This window comes from Hemiscyllium ocellatum, chromosome 11, assembly GCF_020745735.1.
Source record: "Hemiscyllium ocellatum isolate sHemOce1 chromosome 11, sHemOce1.pat.X.cur, whole genome shotgun sequence".
Classification (NCBI taxonomy): Eukaryota; Metazoa; Chordata; class Chondrichthyes; order Orectolobiformes; family Hemiscylliidae; genus Hemiscyllium; species Hemiscyllium ocellatum.
Window position 1 is genome coordinate 11713340 of NC_083411.1, and position 19278 is coordinate 11732617.

At 42.0% G+C, this 19278-nt stretch overlaps 1 protein-coding gene across 1 annotated transcript in view; it reads left to right on the forward strand.

Annotated features, from left to right (window-relative positions):
* Positions 1–470: 470 nt before the first annotated feature.
* The window catches only part of zgc:66433 (uncharacterized protein LOC321250 homolog), a 198590-nt gene continuing 179782 nt past the window's right edge, over positions 471–19278 (forward strand). Inside the window, exon 1 of the mRNA XM_060832406.1 lies at positions 471–594. The gene's annotated coding sequence lies outside the window, so the exon portion shown is untranslated. The remainder of the gene's footprint in view (positions 595–19278) is intronic.

The following is a 19278-nucleotide window of genomic DNA, read 5'->3' on the forward strand; positions in this document are numbered from 1 at the left end:
CTTCATCTTCCTGAGCCTAGAGTCTGGAATTCCCTGCATAAACCTCTCGCCTCTTTCCCAACCTCCCTTAAGATGCTCCTGACAAACAACTCTTTGATCAACCATTGCCTCTCTCTTTCTGCTTGAAAGTTGAATGTGGTGTTTATTCCGAAGTGCAGCCTTTTATGGGTCTATCAGACGCATTTTGGAGTTGTTACATTGCAACACCACATGTGCATACCTCCTGCAGCGGTGTTTGAAGGGGGCTGTGATCTGAAAGAGTCACCACATCCAGCACACAATAAATCCCCTGTTATTTCCTGGGGCTCCAGTCACCCTGGCGGTTTGATGGCAGCCTGTTTCAACCCCTTATTTGGAAAGTGAGGCGGGGAGAGGTGGAGGGGAAGGGGTGGACAGGGAGAGTGTGGGAGGGCTGGCTCTTCCATCGCGCACCGGGCGGAACGGGCAGCGAACGGGAGAGAGCAGCAAGAGGCTAGTTACAGCGAGGAAGTAAAGGCATTTAGCACCAATTTCAAACCAACCCTTAAAATCATCGGAGAGGGGGAAAAAAAATCACAGAGGAAGCGCCCTGAGACAGAGGTGATCCCAGAAACAGTAAGGCACTGTCTTGTCCTGTTTGTATTTTGGATTGTAGACATCTCAAATTCCTTACAATGTGAGACGAGTCAACTTGGAGTGTCTGTCACCATTTGACAACCTTTGAAATTTGTCCGGGCTCTTGAAATATTGCAGTAAATTTTGTGAATGTGTGTGTGTGTGGTTTTAAATCTCACTGGAATTAAATGACAGTGGACGGACTGCAGTCCCGGGTAAACATTAGGCACCGATTCGGTCTGAAATGCGCAAAAATTACAACGGGATAAAGTCACCCCCTCGCTTTGGGGAGTGTGTGGTTGGGGAGGTGGGGTGCAAATTTGTTTTATTGCGGGACGTGTTTGCCCATTAAGTTGCAATAATCAGAGCGGCGCCTAGCACTGACTAAATGGTCTTTTGACCCAGACGACGTGACCCATGAAGACGTGTCACTTTGCCCGTGCCATTAGAGTTCGCTCATCCACTGCGGGGCTGTTTTCCCCCACCCCCCATCACAGTCCCGGGACTGTGCCTAACCCGAGGGAGACTGTGGGCAAGAGGAGGTCAGGGCAGGATTGACCATTAAGTTTCTGAACCGCCCCCCCCCCCCCCGGTAATCCACAGGATCCAGCGAAAAATAAAACGAGGAAAACTGCGGACGCTGGAAATCTGAAACAGAAATTGCTGGAGAAACTCAGCAGGTCTGGCAGCATCTGTGGTGAGAGAGACAGAGTTAATGTTCCGAATCCAGGGTTATTAACCTGTTGAGTTTTTCCTGCAGTTTCTGTGATAAGATCCAATAGCCTTGCCACTGATTTCTACCTCTAGGACACACAATAATTTTAATGATGTTCCTTATGTTTACCAACTACGTGTCATTTTCAAAATTATAACACTCTCTGAAATCCACGACCATCGGTTTTAATCAGAACTACTTATCCCCCTGAATAAATAAGAAAATGGATTGATTATCTTAAGCAATTCCACTTACTCTGTTTGGGGTATTTTCCCAAATCACCTGGACAGAGATGTAATGACACACCTCTGGACCAGGTGAGATTTGAACCTAAGGTCTCCTGGGTTCTCAGAGATAGGGACACAAGAGACCCTCTTATCCTGTTCACTTATTCTCACACAATACGTAAATTCCTATACCAGGTGGGCAGCCAAGTTGCTCCTCTGGTGTGTTTGAAAGCAGGGCATTAACGGTGGTGTGAAACCAGAACAGAACTTGTTGGAGAAACTCAGCAGGTCTGGCAGCATCTATGAAGAGAAATCAGAATTAATGTTTCAAGTTCTTCAGCAGAGACATCAGTGTGATGGCTCAGTGATTGAATACTCTCAAGACCAGGATCAAGGAAGGAAGTGACATCTGTGTCAAAAACTGCAGACAACATAATGTCAAGAAGACCGATGAAGAAGCTACAATAAACATATAGAGTGGCTGGAATAACAGTCACATGTGGAAGAAAGAAACACCTTGCATTTATGTAGCACCCTTTACAATGTCAAGGTGTTAAAAGTTACTTCCCTTCCTAATGAGGATGATTAAAGTATCACCATTCTTCTAATATTATGAAAGATTTAATTGAAAGCAGTTCAGAGAAGATTCACTTGACAGGGTCAATGCTGAGAGGATGTTTCCCCTCATGGGAGAATCCAGGACTAGAGGGCACAGTCTCAGAATAAAGGAGCACTGATTTAAGATTGAGATGAGAAGCAATTTCTTCTCTCAGAGGATTGTGAGTCTTTGCAACTTCTTACCCACAGAGAGTTGTGGGGCAGAGTCCTTGTGTATGTTTAAGGCTGAGATGGAGAGATTCTTGATCAGTCAGGGAATCAAAGTTTATGGGGAAAGGGGAGGTCATGAGGAATGTTGGATCAACCATGACCCTGTTGAATGGCCTACTTGTGTTCATTTTTCTTATAGTCCTGTGGTCTTCCTGTTGAGCACAGCAGGATCCCACATAGAGGAACACAATGCTCTTCTTTTGGTGACTTTGTCTGAGGGATGAGTATTGTATGAGGCATAAAGGTCTCTCTGCTCATCTTCAAGCACACACCAGGTTATAATTCAATAGGTTTATTTGAAACAAACAGTATGGTGCTGGAAAAGCACAGCCAGTCAGGCTGCTTGGAAAAGCACACCACACTCTCAACTCTGATTTCCAGCATCCACAGTCCTCACTTTCTCCAGGTTTATTTGAAAGTGTCAGACTATAACCTGGTGTTGTGTGATTTTTAATTTTGTCCACCACAGTCCAACACCTCTTCAAGTATTCTCAGTTCAATCCTTTGCACCCAAGACAATATTGTGACCTTGGTTTAACTTCTTCAGGAGCTTGCATTATCAACATAAAAATGAAAGGCCATTTGAAAAAGTTACAATTCTAACCTGGGAAGAGGTTTTCTCTTGGGTAGCAATGGATTCTTGGATCATAAATGATTTTACAATTTCCCTACTGTTCAGCAAGTTCAAAGAGGAGACATATCCCTGGTTATAAACACTACTTCTAAGATGGTACATAGCAACCATACATAGTTACCATTCAACCACTAATTTTCCTTTGCAATTAATTACACTGTTTCATAGATCATGTAATGTTTCAAATGAATAGAATAGCTTCCGTGAGTTAATTAAATGAACTTTCCTTTCATGTCTTTGTTTCCAAAGTATAAGATACCAAAAACCTATGTGCAAATGTAACACAAAATCATTTGTAGACTGTGTAAATGTAAAACATCTGCAAACAAATTTTAAAACAACAATCAAGTTACAATTTTAAAATACGCAGACTCCCAATAACTTGGAGGAATTTCGACTCTGGGGATCAAAATTAATGTATGCTCTATTTTTGGAGCTTTGTATCTCTGCATTGATTTTATTTAACACCCAGGGATGTGGACCACCAGATCCAGGGATTTGTCATCTTGTGACGATGCTGTGCTTTTGGGAGGTTATTTTGTCCTGTTTTTTTTAAAGAGAGGTTGTAAGGCTGAGGTGGTGAGCAGTCTGAGGTAATGTTAACAGCTTTGGAGGCCTTGGATTTTGTTTAACAGCCTGAATGGGTGGGGCCAGAGACAAAAAAATTGCAGATGCTGGAATCCAAGGTAGACAAGCAGGAAGCTGGTAGGACACAGCACACCAGGCAACATGAGGCGGTGGAGAAGTTGACGTTTCATGTGTAACCCTTCTTCAGGACTGGACTTCTCCACCTCCTGATGCTGAATGGGTGTGGCCAGCTCTCACAGATTCAGGTGTCTGGGTTTTGATTTTTCTCAGTAGCATCAGAAGATCTCAACAGATTTGGAGGTTTCAATGGATGCCTCCTGGTTGCTACTTTCTCTGAATTTTCTCTCTTGGTGTTCTTTTCCTCCTGGATTGGAGAACTGCATGTGAGAATCTGTGTTTGATTTTTCCTTTTTGCAAGGCATGTTTATGGGATGGTATGATATTGGAACAGTGAATTAGTAATAGTTACTGTTTCTGTTGTTCTGATAAGTTTCCAGTAGAGTTAGGTTATGCTAAATTCCTCTTCCTTTGGTTGTATTTTTAACTACAGTGTTTAAATCAATTGTGTTTTGCATAAAGTCAAGCAGTATGACTTTATCACTCGCATCAGGAACAGACACTTTTTATTAGCCTTTGAAATAAGAAAAAAGTAGGGTTTCGGCTACCTTCTTAATACATCTTGAGGAGGTCTGGTCTGGTCCATAACAATCTTTTAGTCATGTTCATTTCTCCAATACTATTTCTTTACAAATATGCATTCTTTATTCCCTGTAATGGCTGGTCAGCTCAGTGGGCTAGATGGTGTAGCATGCAGTTCAGAATAAAGCCAACAGCATGGATTTAATGACCATTCTGGCCGGGGTTGGTTACCTCCACGCCCTATTAGTGGAGACCAATGGCAAACCATGATTGACAATTACTGTCAAGAAACAGTAATGGATGAAACATGGCAGACATCAAAGCAAGGCCCTGGCGGACATAGATAATTGAATGGGTTATCTGGAATATTTTTATGATTTCTACCATGAAGAAAGATACAAAGTATTCATCTGATGTCTCCTCTTCCTCCTGTTCCATTTGCCTATTTTTTAAAAAAGTGAAATAGTTGGTTCCGTTATAACGTTATGTTTCTTCTACGTGAATTGGTTTTAATTTAATTTAAGAATCGAGACCGTTATTTGTAGAACACAAACTTTCTTTACTTGTATGTGCTGTAATGTGATTCTGACCTCTTTAATTTAAATAGTGCAGCTATTGCATGATTTTCTTATAAAACGAGATTGCACGAGAATGGAACTATCGCGTTACACCAGAACTGAAGGCATCCTGGAATATTTAGATCCCAACCTCAAAGAAGAGGCACGTCCCTCAGTATAAAGTCTATTTCAAGATGCTACATAGCAACTCTACACAATTTCCATTTACCAATTCATATCTAATTCCTTTGGAGTCATTTATGTTATTTCTTCTTGGCAATTAATTACACCATTTCACATAACGTATAACGTTCTAAATGAAGAAAATAGCTTCTGGGGATTAACTATTTGAACATTTATAACAAATATGACCTTACCTCTGATATTATAAAATACTCGAAAACTATATGCAAATCAAATAATTTTGTTACTTTGCTACCACATCTCTATAAGGGCTGTTAGATCAATTCCATTATAATGTGTGCTGTTACTTAGTCAAGTCATCATGAATGCTTTGCACATTCAGTTATTATGCCTTCAATTTTTTTTCCGCTTTTCCTTGATGTCATTCAAGTCCCCAACGTTGTAGCCGTGTCCACCCCTCAACTTCCTTTGATGTCGGCCCTATTGCTCGTCAACTGACCAGGACACCTCGTACAGAAGTATAGCAAGTAATTAGGAAAGCAAATAGACTGCACTCATATGTCTTGCCAGCACTGTACAGGACTGTACAGTTGGTGAGACCATGTCTAAGTACTATGTCCCATTTTAATGACCATGTATTTAAGAACTGGTTTAATTGCATGAGCAGTCTCTCAGAGAAGGTTCATGAGACTGATTCATGGGACTGAAGGAGTTATCTTACGAGGAAAGGATGGACAATCTGGGCCTATATCTGTTGAAATTTAGAAGAAAGATAGATGATCTTATTAAAACATATAAGATGCTGAGTGGACTCAACAGAATGAAAGGATGGTTTTGCTTACAAGAGAAACTAAAACAAGGGAACAAAGTTTGAAAATGAGGGATCTCACATTAAGATGGAGATGAGAAGAAATGTTTTCTCTCAGAGGGTCATGAGCATAAGTACCTCGTTTCCCAGACAGCGCTGCAGGCAGGATCATTAAATATGTATATGTGAGGCAGAGGTTAAAAGCATGACTAACAGGAGAGTGAAAAGGTATTGGGGGCACCAGAAAAATGGAATTCAGTGTTATGGTACAAAAGGAGGCGACATGGCCCATCATTCTGGTTATCCAAATGACCACGATAAGTTAATCCCATTCTCCTCCCTTTACAATACCCTCATATAACCACCCCATGCCCCGCTGAATGCCTCAATTGAACCTGCCTCCACCATATTTCGAGACAGTGTATTCCAGAACTAAACCGCTCATTCTGTAAAAATTGTTGCTTTGCACATTGCATTTCTTCCTTTGCAAGTCACTTTAAAATGATACCCTCTCATTGTTGCATTATTAATGAGCGGTTTCTCTCTATTTAGACCCATCATGAGTCAAAACCACAATCAGATCAAGCATGATATTATTGACTGGTGGAACAAGCTCAAGGGGTTGAATGACTAACTCCTACTCCTCATTTGAATATTCATATGAGTAGACAGGCTAGGCAACATCATCCTCCTGGACCACAGGGCTGCTCTCATGTGGAGAGATCTAGACATGGCTTAACATGACATGCACCAATACCTCAGGCAAAGAGAGAGATTGAGAAGGACAGTCCATTACAGTGATTTCCACTGGTGCGGGAATTGAACCTACACTGCTGGCAACAATCTGTATCACAAAACAGCCATCCAGCTAATTAGCCCTCTCAGTATGACACTGCCCAATAAAACAACTCCTCTTTCCGCAGTATTAGATGCAGCATTCATGCCTCTAATGCTATTCCTTTAGCCGTGTATTTAATCTCTTAATCTATTTGTCCCAATGCCAATTTGCACGTGACTCATAGAACAATCCAAACAATTCCTGTGAAACCTTAGTTTCAACACTAACTCCTCAAACTCTGTCAGCAGAAACTCATTCCCAGTTATAGAGTCATAGAAATGTACAGCAGGGAAATGGGCCCTCCAGTCCAACTCATCCACGCTGACTTGGATAAACTGTAGAATTGGGCTGAGAGGTGGAAAATGGAGTTCAATGCAGCTAAATGTGAGGTGATGCACTTTGGGAAGAGTAACAGAAAAACAGAGTACTGGGTCAATGGAGAGATTCTTGATAGTGTGGATGTGCAGAGGGATCTTGGAGTCCATGTACATAGATCCCTGAAAGTTGCCACCCAGGTGGATAATGCTGTGAAGAAGGCATACGGTGTATTAGGTTTAATTGGGAGAGGGATTGAGTTCCAGAGCCTGGATGTCATGTTGCAACTGTACAAAATACTGGTGTGGCCACACTTGGAATATTGTGTACAGTTCTGGTTGCCCCATTACAGAAAGGATGTGGAAGCATTGGAAAAGGTGCAGAGGAGATTTACCGGGATGTTGCCTGGTCTGGAGGGAAGGTCTTATGAGGAAAGGCTGAGAGACTGGGTCTGTTCTCATAGGAAAGAAGAAGGCTAAGGGGGGATTTGATAGAGACATACAAGATGATCAGAGGATTAGGTGGGGTAGACAGTAAAGTCATTTTACCTAGGATGATGACATCAGCTTGTACGAGAGGGCATAACTACAAATTGAGGGATGATAGATTTAAGACAGATGTCAGAGGAAAGATCTTTACGCAGAGTGTGGAATGCCCTACCTGCTAATGTAGGTAACTCAGCCACATCAGGGAGATTTAAACAATCCTTAGATAAGCACATGGATGATTTTGGGATAGTGTAGGGGACGAGCTGAGAATAGTTCACAGGTCGGCGCAACATTGAGGACCAAAGGGCCTGTTCTGCGCTGTATTGTTCTATGTTCTAATAAATTAATCTAGCCCCATTTGCCAGTATTTGGCCAATATCCCTCTAAACCCATCCTATTCATAAACCCAGCCAAACGCCTTTTAAATGTTGTAATTGCACCAACCTCTACCACCTACCCAGCATTACTGGTTTTTCATTGCTCACTCCAAGTTAAACTACAGACGTGCAGAGATTCCCTTAACCCTGGTACCAGACAGACAACACAATGATCAAAGTGCTGGACGTTATTGCAAAAGGCATTATCTGTTCCCTTCACCATACTGTCTTTTATTGTTAGCATTCCTTTGCTATCCCCAGCTTTTACTATGATGCTATGATTAGTTTAACCCAGCAGAATTTCCCATTAATCAGAGACGAGAGAAGAACTTCACACTGTTGAATGAGGGCAAAGTCCAGATCTGCATCAGCACTGCACGTGAGCCACAGTCACATCCTCATCACTCACAGGATCTACGTGGCTAACTCACAACAGGCGTGTGACTGTCTGCTGAAACATTGGCATGGATTATCTGCTGGTCAATCGTTATTCCCACACATGTGGGACTTATGCATGGAAAACATGCAGAATTCCCATTGTAGCGACTCTGTAGGTACTGCCTGGGGGTTTGACTATTCCATTGAACAATTTCCCTCCATTCCCAACCCTTGGAAAGTCTCATAGTCACACAGCACGGAAACAGACCAACCAATCCAACCAAACCACTCTGATCATAATCCCAAACTAACTTAGTCCCACCTGCCTGCAGTTGGTCCATACTCCTCCAAACATTTCTTATCCATGTACTTATCCAAATGTCTTTTAAACATTGTAACTGTGCTTGCGTCCGCCACTTCCTCTGGCAGTTCATTCCCCACACAAATCACTCTTTGTGTCAAAAAGTTGTCCCCATATATTTCTTAAAACTTTATTTTCCCACATTAAAAAATACCACAGAGCCTTGAATCCTAGGGAAAATACACCTGCCATTCACTTTATTTATACCCTTTATTATTTTACAAATCTGTATTAGGTTAACCTCCCCCCCCCCCCACACACACACACATACACACACACACACACCCACACACAATCTCCTACGCTCCAGTGAGATAAGTCCCAGGTTATCCAGCCTCTCCTTATAACTCAAACCCTCCATTCTTGGCAACATTCTGGTCAATCTCTTATGAACCTTCTCCATCTTAATAATATCCTTATTATAACAGGATGACCAGACTGGACACACATTTGAATTCACAGAATTCAGAGGTTTCCACTGCATTTAAACAGATAGCTAAATACCTAATTATACTCCTGAATGACTTCAACTGATGTTCCACCCTACCACCTTCCCCTTCTCTCCTCCCAACTCCAGCACCTCAGACTCTGTACACACCCCAGACCTGGACCTACAAACTCTCCCCATCCTCCCAGCCCTCCAGGATATGACATCACCCATCACTCCAAGTGGATATGGACAAAGTGAGTGACCATGAAATATGTGACAGGGTCACACGAGAATGTGTAAGGCTAATCTTGACACGGGGAACAACTCAATGCATCCTATCTGCAGCTGCTGGGGATCAAGGTGAGATTCCCACTAGATAGTAGTGAATTGCCTGCAAAGGGAGATTCATGCTTGTTAATGACCTTATTAAGTGCCCTTCTTGCCTCATTAATATGCAGTTTCCTACCTTACCAATCCTGCCAAACAAAACCAGACACTGAGAATTCTCAATATGGAAGTCAGATTGGAGTCCTGGTAATTCCAACTCGCTGCTAGCTTCAAAGGATCTCTATTTTGGAAACTAACAACTGACGTCTCAGAGCACAGGGCAGAAGATGGGAATTCAGATTAGAGTGGTGCTGGAAAAGCACAGCAGGTCAGGCAGCATCCGAGAAGCAGGAAAATTGACGTTTCGGGCAAAAGCTTTTCACCAGGATCTCAGAGCACAGTCCATGAACACTGGACATATCCACCCCACATCCACAGGCATTAGCATCTGATATGAGCCAGCTCTCAAAACCCTCACACCACATCTCTGACTAACCTACAGAACATTTCTGTGATGAACTTCAGTGCTGTACCTTGATGTGCAGTGGCAATTGTCACTTTAATACACTGTGTGCGCAGGGGCATCAACCCAGCTCATGGACTGAACCAGGATGTGTCCATGATCTGTTTGCTTGCTGTCTTAGTGCTCACACACATTGAATTTCTCTGGAATACTCACAGCATTCTTGCCTTTCTGCTCCTTGCCCCTCAGCCAGAGATACCAGGTTCACAGTACTGCTGGACTGCTGAGTCAGGGCAGTCTCCAGTAACAGCCCAGAGACTTGGACACGGTCAGGCAACTGCTCAAGGCAGTCAGAGTCAGGATTGCCTGTAACATCACATCCACCTTCAGCTCTTTGTCCAGAAAATGTCCCAATCTCTACCAGGTCTGGGGCAAATATCAGCCACTTCTCAGGGTTGCTCTGGACTGACGGTGCTTGTTTGGGTGCATAATGGATTCTTGAAGATAGTGTCAGCATCAGTGATGCCAGGCCATTCCCCACAATCTGGCCAATGATCAGCTACCATTGGAATAGTGTGGGTAGGATAGGGTGAGCTTTGTGTGACAGGATGCCATGAGGGTGGGGTTTTTACTCAGGTACAGTGAGAAAACTCACTGGGCTTCATGTTGAGAAACCCTTGCTGAAACTCACTGGAATTAACACTTAACAAAAGCAATACTATAGTCAGCCACTGACTCAGCAACACAGAGGGAGGCAATGGTCTAGTGAAAATGTCACTGGACTGTTAATCTAAAAACTCAGATAATGTTTTGAGGACCCTTGTTCAAACCTTGCCATAGCAGATGGTGGAATTTGAATTTGATAAATATCTGGAAATAGGCATCTAATTATGACCATAAATCCATCGCCAATTGTTGGAAAAACCCATCTGGTTCACTAATGTCCTTCAGGGAAGAAAATCTGCCATCCTTATCTGGTCTGGCCTACACGTGACTCCAGACCCACACCAAGGTGGTTGACTGTCAACAGCCCTCTGGGTATTTAGGGATACGCAATAAATTCTGGCCTAGTCAGCACTGCCATCCTTCTATGAATGAATAAATAATACAATTAAACCATTGGATGCCTATATTTGAAGTATAGCACAAAACATATATGGACATGGAAGCAGCTGTCATTATTAAAAGTCAGAGTCAAAAATGTGGTGCAGGTTAAAATCAATAGATTGTCAGCCCAGGGTTTGTGTGACTGGAGATTACCAGCGGAGCTGCTCCTTACCGGGAGCAGTGGGTTGCAACACCTATCTTATTGATGTTTGAGGATGTTTGATCACATTTTATTTTGTGAATAAGGGTGGAAATATTGAGTGGGAATTGCCTTTAAATCTGAGATATAAGAGAAGAGACTTCAGTCCTAACTCTGTCAGTGTTATGTTGGGAAGAATTATTATTCCAAGGTTTCAGTAGTACCATTCTGGAACCATAATTCCTGCACCACTTCTGTGGGCAAGCACATGTAAAAGGAGTGAATGAGGGGCCTCAATATTCATAATGGTCACCTATTTTGCCTTTCAGTTCTGGAGTCTTCAACATTCAGTCAGTGAAAGATCCCTTTGTAGTGACAGGAATTCTGTTGTTTTTTTTGTACAATCACGGTGTATTATAGATTTTGCACTGTGCTAAAGAAATTTCCTTTTATTAATTGTTTTTATTAAAAAAGCTACATTGGCAAAATAAATTCCAGCCAGAAGGAACTGATTGCACTGTTTTGCTTAGAGACCGCTCTGCTGTAATTGGCTGGGCTTGATCTTCTGCGCATAATTTGTAACCATCCTTCAGTGACTGCATTTTGCTTGAGGAGTGATTCTGGTTTGATCGGGAAATGTTGCTGCTGATTTGCCTGTGAGTTCTGTTTACAGGAACTCATTGAAATTCTGTTCAAACACACGCTGCTTGCTTCGTAAATAGATGGTATGCACTGCTTAAGTAGATCATTTATTCTGGAGTGGGGAGGAATTGAGGCATTATCGTGCATTGAATACAATAGGTCAGTATGCAGATACAGCAAGTAATTTGAAAGGTGAATGGGATGCTATCCTTTATTACAAAAGGAGTTGAAACTAAGAAGAATTATTGTGAGGCTGGCACCTCTGGGTCCTAAAGTCTGCTGGTTGAGACTTAGCTTTTTGAGGATTCAGCACTGTGCAGGTAATTTACTCTTTCTTCTTGTGGGATGGTGGGAAACAGGGAGAGGGGTGATCAGAGGCAAGAGCAGGGCAATAATTTTGAGAAGCCACCCCTTTACCTACCAGCCATCCTTGGTTGAGAAAAAGAAGGAAGCATATCTAGATTTAGATTTTTAGATTTTATTGTCACGTGTACTCAAGTACAGAAGTACAGGAGTACAGAGAAACGTGTCTAATGTTGCTACGCAAGGCACCATCTTAGGTACCTCTGTACAAAAAATGCTCAAGTACAAAGTAGTAAGAGAAATGAGAATTAAAAGGTTAACCATTACTTCATAGAATAGTAGAAAAATAAAGAAATAGGGAACAGTTTACATTAAAAGTTTTTTGTGATTTAAACTAGAAAAATAAAGGAATAAGTTAAAAGTTCAATCTGTCAGATAAAGATAGTAAGAAGTGAATCGTCAAAGGAGTATAAAGGCAGTAGGAGTATATTTAAGAGGGAAATCGAGAGGGCAAAAAAGAGACATGAGATAGCTTTGGCACAGAGGGTTAAGGAGAATCCAAAGGGATCCTACAAATACTGTAAAGACAAAAGAGGGACTAGGGAGAGAATAGGGCCCCTTAAAGATCAGCAAAGCCACCTCTGTGTGGAACTGCAGGAGATACTAAATGAATATTTTGCATCAGTGTTTACTGTGGAGAATGAAATGGAAGCTAGAGATCTTGGGGAAATAAATAACAATACCTTGAAAAGTGTCTATTACAGAGGAGGAGGTGCTGGACATCCTAAAATGCATAAAAATGGATAAATCTCCTCGACTTGATCAGATGGACCCTAGAACTTTGTAGGAAGCTAGGGAAGTCATTACTGGGCTCTTTGCTGAGCTATTTGTGTCATCAATAGCCACAGGTGAGATGCAAGAAGACTAGAGTTTGTCTGACGTGGTGCCACTATTTCAGAAAGGTGATAAAGAAAAGCCAGGGAATTATAGACCAGTGAGGTTGACGTCAGTTGTCTGCAAACTGTTGGCGGGAATTCTGAGGGACAGGATTTACATGTATTTAGAAAGGCAAGGACTGATTATGATAGTCGACAGAGCTTTGTGCATGGGAAATCATGTCTCACTAACTTGATTGAGTTTTTTGAAGAAGTGATAAAGAGGATTGATGAAGACAGTGCAGTGGACGTGACCTATATGGATTTCAGTAAGATGTTTGACAAGGTTCCTCATGGTAGATTGATTAATAAGGTTAGATCACATGGACTACAGGGAAAATGAGGCACTTGGATACAAAATTGGCTTGATGGTAGGAGACAGAGGGTGGTGCTAGAGGCCCATGACCAGTGGTGTGCCACAAGGATTGGGACTGAGTACACTGTTTTTTGTCATTATAGAAATGAGTTGGATGTGAAAATAGAAGGTATAGTTAGTAAGTTTGCAGATGACACAAAAATTGTTGGTGCAGTGGACAGGGAAGAAGGTTACCTCAGAGTACAATGGGATCTTGATCAGATGGGCTGAAGAGTGGAAGATGGAGTTTTAACTATATAAATGTGAGATGCTATATTTTAGTGGTGCAGGACTTATACACTTCGTGGAAAGGACCTGGGGTGTGTCAGCAAACAAAGAGATCTTGGGGTGCAGGTTCATAGTTCCTTGAAAATGGAATCACAACTAGATAGGATAGTAAAGATGGCGTTCGGTCTGCTTATCTTTATTGGTCAGTGCATTGAGTATAGGAGTTGGAAGGTAATGTTGCTGCTGTAAAGGACATTGGTTCGACCACGTTTGGAATACTGTGTGCAATTCTGGTCTCCCTGCTATAGGAAAAATGTTGTGACACTTGAAAGAGCTCAGAAAAGATTTAGATCGATGTTGCCAGGGTTTGAGCTAGAGAGAGAGGCTGAATAAGCTGGGACTGTTTTGGAGTGTCATAGGCTGAGGGGTCACCTTATTGAAGTTTACAAAACCATGAGGGGCATGGATAGATTGAATAGTTAAGGTGTTTTTCCCCAGGTTGAGGAACTCTAAAACTAGAGGGCTTAGGTTTAAGGTGAGAGGGCAAAGAGTTAAAAGGGACCTAAGGAACAATTGTTTCACACAGAGGTGGTGCATGTATGGAATGAGCTGCTGGAGAGGATGGTGGAGGCTGGTACAATTACAACATTTAAAAGATTATCTGGATGGGTATATGAATAGGAAGGGTTTAGAGGAATATGGGCCAAGTGCTGGCAAATGGGGCTTGATCAGTTTAGGTTACTGGTCAGCACAGACAAGTTAGGCTGAAGGGCCTACTTCCATTCTGTATAAATCTACGACTCTGTGCCTCTAATTGCCACTGGACTTGCCAGGCTGGTCGCTATAGTTTACTCATTGGGAAATGAGCCATCATTATCGCCACTTGGGAGGTGAGTGACCAGGGAGGTGGTGAGGTGTGTAACACTGTGAGCAAAACTCCTCCCCCGTCCAAAACAAACCCTCCCGCTGAGCTCTGTTTTCATTAAATATTTACACAAATCCTATGTCATGCATGATGGTTTCCAGGATTGGTCTGGCAAATGCTGGTAAAGCCCACAAATTCCATTAACCACAGCAGCTTTTCCGTAGCTGAGTATAGGCGGGGGTTTGTGATCGAGTGTTTGCTAATGAGGCGTGTGGACGAACATTGCTTCTTTTTGCTGATGTCATACATATGACGGTAAAATGCAAGTATGTTCAGTGTTTGGCTGTGAACTTTGGCAATTCAAGTTTCTCGCCGAGAAACTGATTTATTCATGTACTCTGTCATCAAAACATATTTTTTATTTGCATCAAAAAGAGCACTTATCTGCTTCAGTTGAGTTTACTTAAAATTCTAGTGGATTCGGAGGTTCTCTTTTAATTGTTTATACAGAAAATAGAGATTCTAAAAGGGTGATAGTATGTGTGGGTGGAGTAGTGGAGAGTTTATTTGGTTATAAGGCTGCTCGGATTGCTGGAAATGGATGATATTCGTGACAATCATGGGAGTATAGGGACACAAGTAGACAATCCAGCATCTCAAGCCTGTATCTGCCATGTAATTATTATCATGGCCGATCTTTGTCTTTGTTCTACCTGCAGACCTTGGCCCTGTAACAAAAACAACCAATTGCAAATTAGCTACTCGCTTCATCAGCTTTGTGGGGTGATTATTTCCGCTACCCTTCGAGTGATGACGCTCACTCAGACCAGCCACAAAAATGGCCCATTTTTAATTTCAAAATTTAGTCCCCTTTGATCTGGATTTCTGAATCTGCCCACCCATTCTGTCCCACCCATTCTGTCATCATTTGAAACGTTTCTATTTGATTAGTCCTTGCCCTCATATGGTCAAGGGAGTACAAGCCAAGTCTATGTGACCTGTCCTCATATGTTAAATACAGGAGCTAAAAGCTGAAAGGTTGCTCAACAGGTGTGGCAGCATCTGTGGAGAGGAAAACAGAGTTAAAGTTTTCCATCATTGATTTTTCTTCTGAAGAGTACAGTGTTAACAGATGTGCTGCTCTTCAGCAAAAATAAATACAGATGATAGATGGCTTGGAAAAGAAATAAAGAGAGGTTTATAATAGGATTAACGATAGGATGATTTAATTTTTGTCCATGAACATCAACTAGCCACAAAAGGACATGACCCGCTCTCACTAGTATCCTTACAATATGGATGAGGAAAGATACTACTTCGACTGGGACAACACATCCATCCTAGGACAAGCCAATCAGAGACATGTATGAGAATTCCTAGAAGCATGACATACCAACCAGAACTCTTATCAACAAACATATTGACTTGGATCCCATTTACCACCCCCTGAAAAAAAGAATAGGAAATGACATCACTGTAGGAAATGACGTCACCACAGGAAATACCATCACCAACCCAAGGAAACCCAAACACATAAATAGAAAGTGGGCTACACCACCAGTGCTTCATCTGGAGGATCACTGGAGATGTCACCTAGTATGGTGACGAAACAACTGAAAATGAACCTTCCAGCTCAGCGAGCAAACCTACATCCAGAACAGTCCTTGCTCTCCAATATTGTTGGTGTTTCCACAGATGCCTAGTATTTTACCCCATGGTACGCACATGTTTAGTTGAGAGCCAAAAAGCAGTAATCAAGTGAAACTCACACATCATTGCAGACCTGCCTGTCATTTAACCTTTTTCTTTATTCACTCATGTAAGTTGGATGTCACTGGCTCGGCCGGCATTTATTGCCCATCCTTGGTCACCCTTGAGAAGATGGTGGTGAGCTGCCTTCTTGAACCGCTGTAGTCCATGTGCTATCAGTGGAGCCACGATGCTTTTAGGGAGGTAATTCAGCAAACAAATCAATAGAAAGGTCGAAAATCTGCATTGGCAAAGAGTACAACTATGGGTTTGATTTTTCAAGCATGAGTGGTGTCTTTCCATCCTTAATAACTAACCAGACATCAGCGATTCACATCTGGATTCCTGCATGTGGTTTGTGGCTAATGGAATGGGAATGTTGCTTTAGCAGTAGTGTTGGTGAATTGATTCCATATTCTGAGAGTGTTTTTCTTATCCTTGTAGATGTTCTATATTTTGTTTATGATATTGTTAGACTGCGGTGCTGTTGTTTGAACGATATCCAGGAACCACTGTGTGGTACAGATTGGAACATTACTGGGCTTGGGACGTTGGTGGAGTCAATGGCAATAATGATGTGCAGCTGGGTCCATTTACATTTGTAAATTTGTTGACAATAAATTTCTAACACTGTTGCTTAACTTTAGGTATTCCACTTGGAGCTGTGTAGTTTGTGACTGTGCAGCTTTGTACAGTGGATGTTAACGAGCCAGGAAAACACTTACTCATTTATACTGTCATTTTCATTTCCACTGAATCGCAAAAAACAAATTTCATTTAGTCAATGCCTTTAAAGTGGAAAGTATCCCAAGGTACTTCATGATGGTGTCAAAAAATAATGCTCATCAAGCAGAAGAAGAGAATATTAGAAGGGGATGACCGAAGGTTTAGTCAAAGAGGTGAACTTTCATAAGCACATAACAACGAGTTGCAGGAGTAGGCATTTCAGTCCCTCAAGCCTCCTCCACCATACGAGACAGTCATGGCTGATCTCATGCAAGACTCAACTGCATATTCCTGCCCACTCCCCATGACCCTTCAGCTCATTAAAAGTCTATCTCTGCCTTAAATTCAGAAAGGTTCTGAGAGGATGAAAGAGTGGGTGTAGAGACAGAATGGTTTAGAGATAGAATTTCCAAATATGGTGTCCAGGCATGATTGAAATTAGCTTGGCCATAATGGTGGGACAAAGGGAGGTAGTTGGTCGGGGGAACACACTTTGGACGAATGAGTTGTTCTCTGAAGGTTATAGGGTTTGCAACAGCATCAGAGATAGGGAGGGGTCAGGCTGTGAATAGATACATACAGGAGGTTGGGAATTTAATGTTTGCAGTGTTGGTGGACCAGCAGCCAATATGGATCAGCAAACACAATGGTAATGGGAGCATAGATCATGATACAAGCTAGGATACAGATTGCAGAGTTCTGGAAGTCAGTGACTAAACAGTGACGAGTGTCTGCAAGGATAAATGGCTACAAATTAAAGTAATAAGGTTACTCGATTGAACTGGATCCAAACATGATATTTTGAATCATATATGCTCATCAATTTCAATAGAAAATAGTCTTCCGTCTGCTTGAACTTCCTGTAATGTAATGTTTGGTTCCTATAATAGTATTGTAATGTGCTTTTTCTGGCACAGTCACATCTGTGTCTCAACATTATCCATCTTGTGTTCCTTTTACTCATTAGATTTTAATTATCAATGTAAGAGATGCTATATTTCTTTGTTAACATGGGAACTTCCCAATATCCATTCCAGCAGGTATGGTTACTGGTTTTGAAGGTTAGTAAAAATATTTTTGTGAGAAATGTTTTAAGCTATAGACTCCTAGCCTCTCCCTGCAGTGACCCACTCTCGAATGGATATTTGGCCTATGGCGTGACTTTGACTCCAGCAGGGTATTTTAATCAATGCAGAACTGCTTATCCTGTCTATTTTAACATAAAACCTAGGTATGGATATCGGTAAAAGTAAAGACATTATAGTCCCAAAGGGCTGCTCTCTCATTAGAGAGGGATAGAACTGATGGTGCCTTTAACTTGCCTCAAGCAAGGGGCAAAGTTGGGAAGAGGGGGACCTTAATGGTGACTTCAGCCAGTGCAAGAATTGAACCCACACTGTTGGCTGTAATCTGTGTTGCAAACCTGCTATCTGGGGGTCAGTTAGCTCAGTTAACTGGGTAGTTGCTTTGCAATGTATAGTGATGCCAACACCATGGATTTAATTCCTACACCAGTTGAGGTTACCATAAACGTGCTGCCATTTCTCCTTTGCCCCTTGTCTGAGGCATAGTGACCCTCAGGTTAAACCATAACCAGTCATCTCTATCTAATGGGAGAAAAGTCCTTGATTTCGCAGTAGTAAAGAATACATGTTTGTTATCGCCAACTGCACCACGAAAACATTGGATTACCCAGGAACATAACAGGTAGGTAAAAACAAGGACTGCAGATGCTGGAAACCAGAGTCTAGATTAGAGTGGTGCTGGAAATGCAAAGCAGGTCAGGCAGTATCTTGAGGAGCAGGAAAATTGACATTTCAGGCAAAAGCCCTCTATTCCTTGATAAAGGGCTTTTGCCCGAAACGTCAATTTTCCTGCTCCTCAGATGCTGCCTGACCTGCTGTGCTTTTCCAGCACCACTCTAACCTAGACTCAGGAACATATGAGGCTGAGTTAATGCTAAGTTGCAGCATGCTGACAAAAGTGTTTCATGCTTTAAGCGATCTGATTTAAGATGGAGCATCACATCTTTATAATATCAGGCTACACATGATAAAATGAACATGTCTCTTAAAGGTTATACTGATTTACAGTATCTATAAATGGGATACTGCCATGTGTATTTTATTTTTACTTTTTATGGAATATGTGCATCATTGGTGAGGCCCGCATTTATTGACCATCCCTGATTGCCAACTTCAACTGATTGGCTTTCCAAGGCTTCAGTACTGTGGGCCTGGAGTCACATGTAGGCCAGAGATGTCTTTCCCAAAAGGACATTAGTGAGCCACACTTGATCGAATGCAGCCTTGATATCAAGGGCTGTCACTTTCATCTCATCCCTGGAATTCAACTCTTTTGTCCATGTTTGAACCAAGGATGTAATGAGATCAGGAGCTGAGTGACCCTGGAAGAACCTAAACTGGGCATCACTGAGCAGGTTTTGCTGAGCAGGTGCTGCTGTATAGCACTGTTGATGACACCTTCCATCATTTTACTGATGATCAAGAATAGGCTG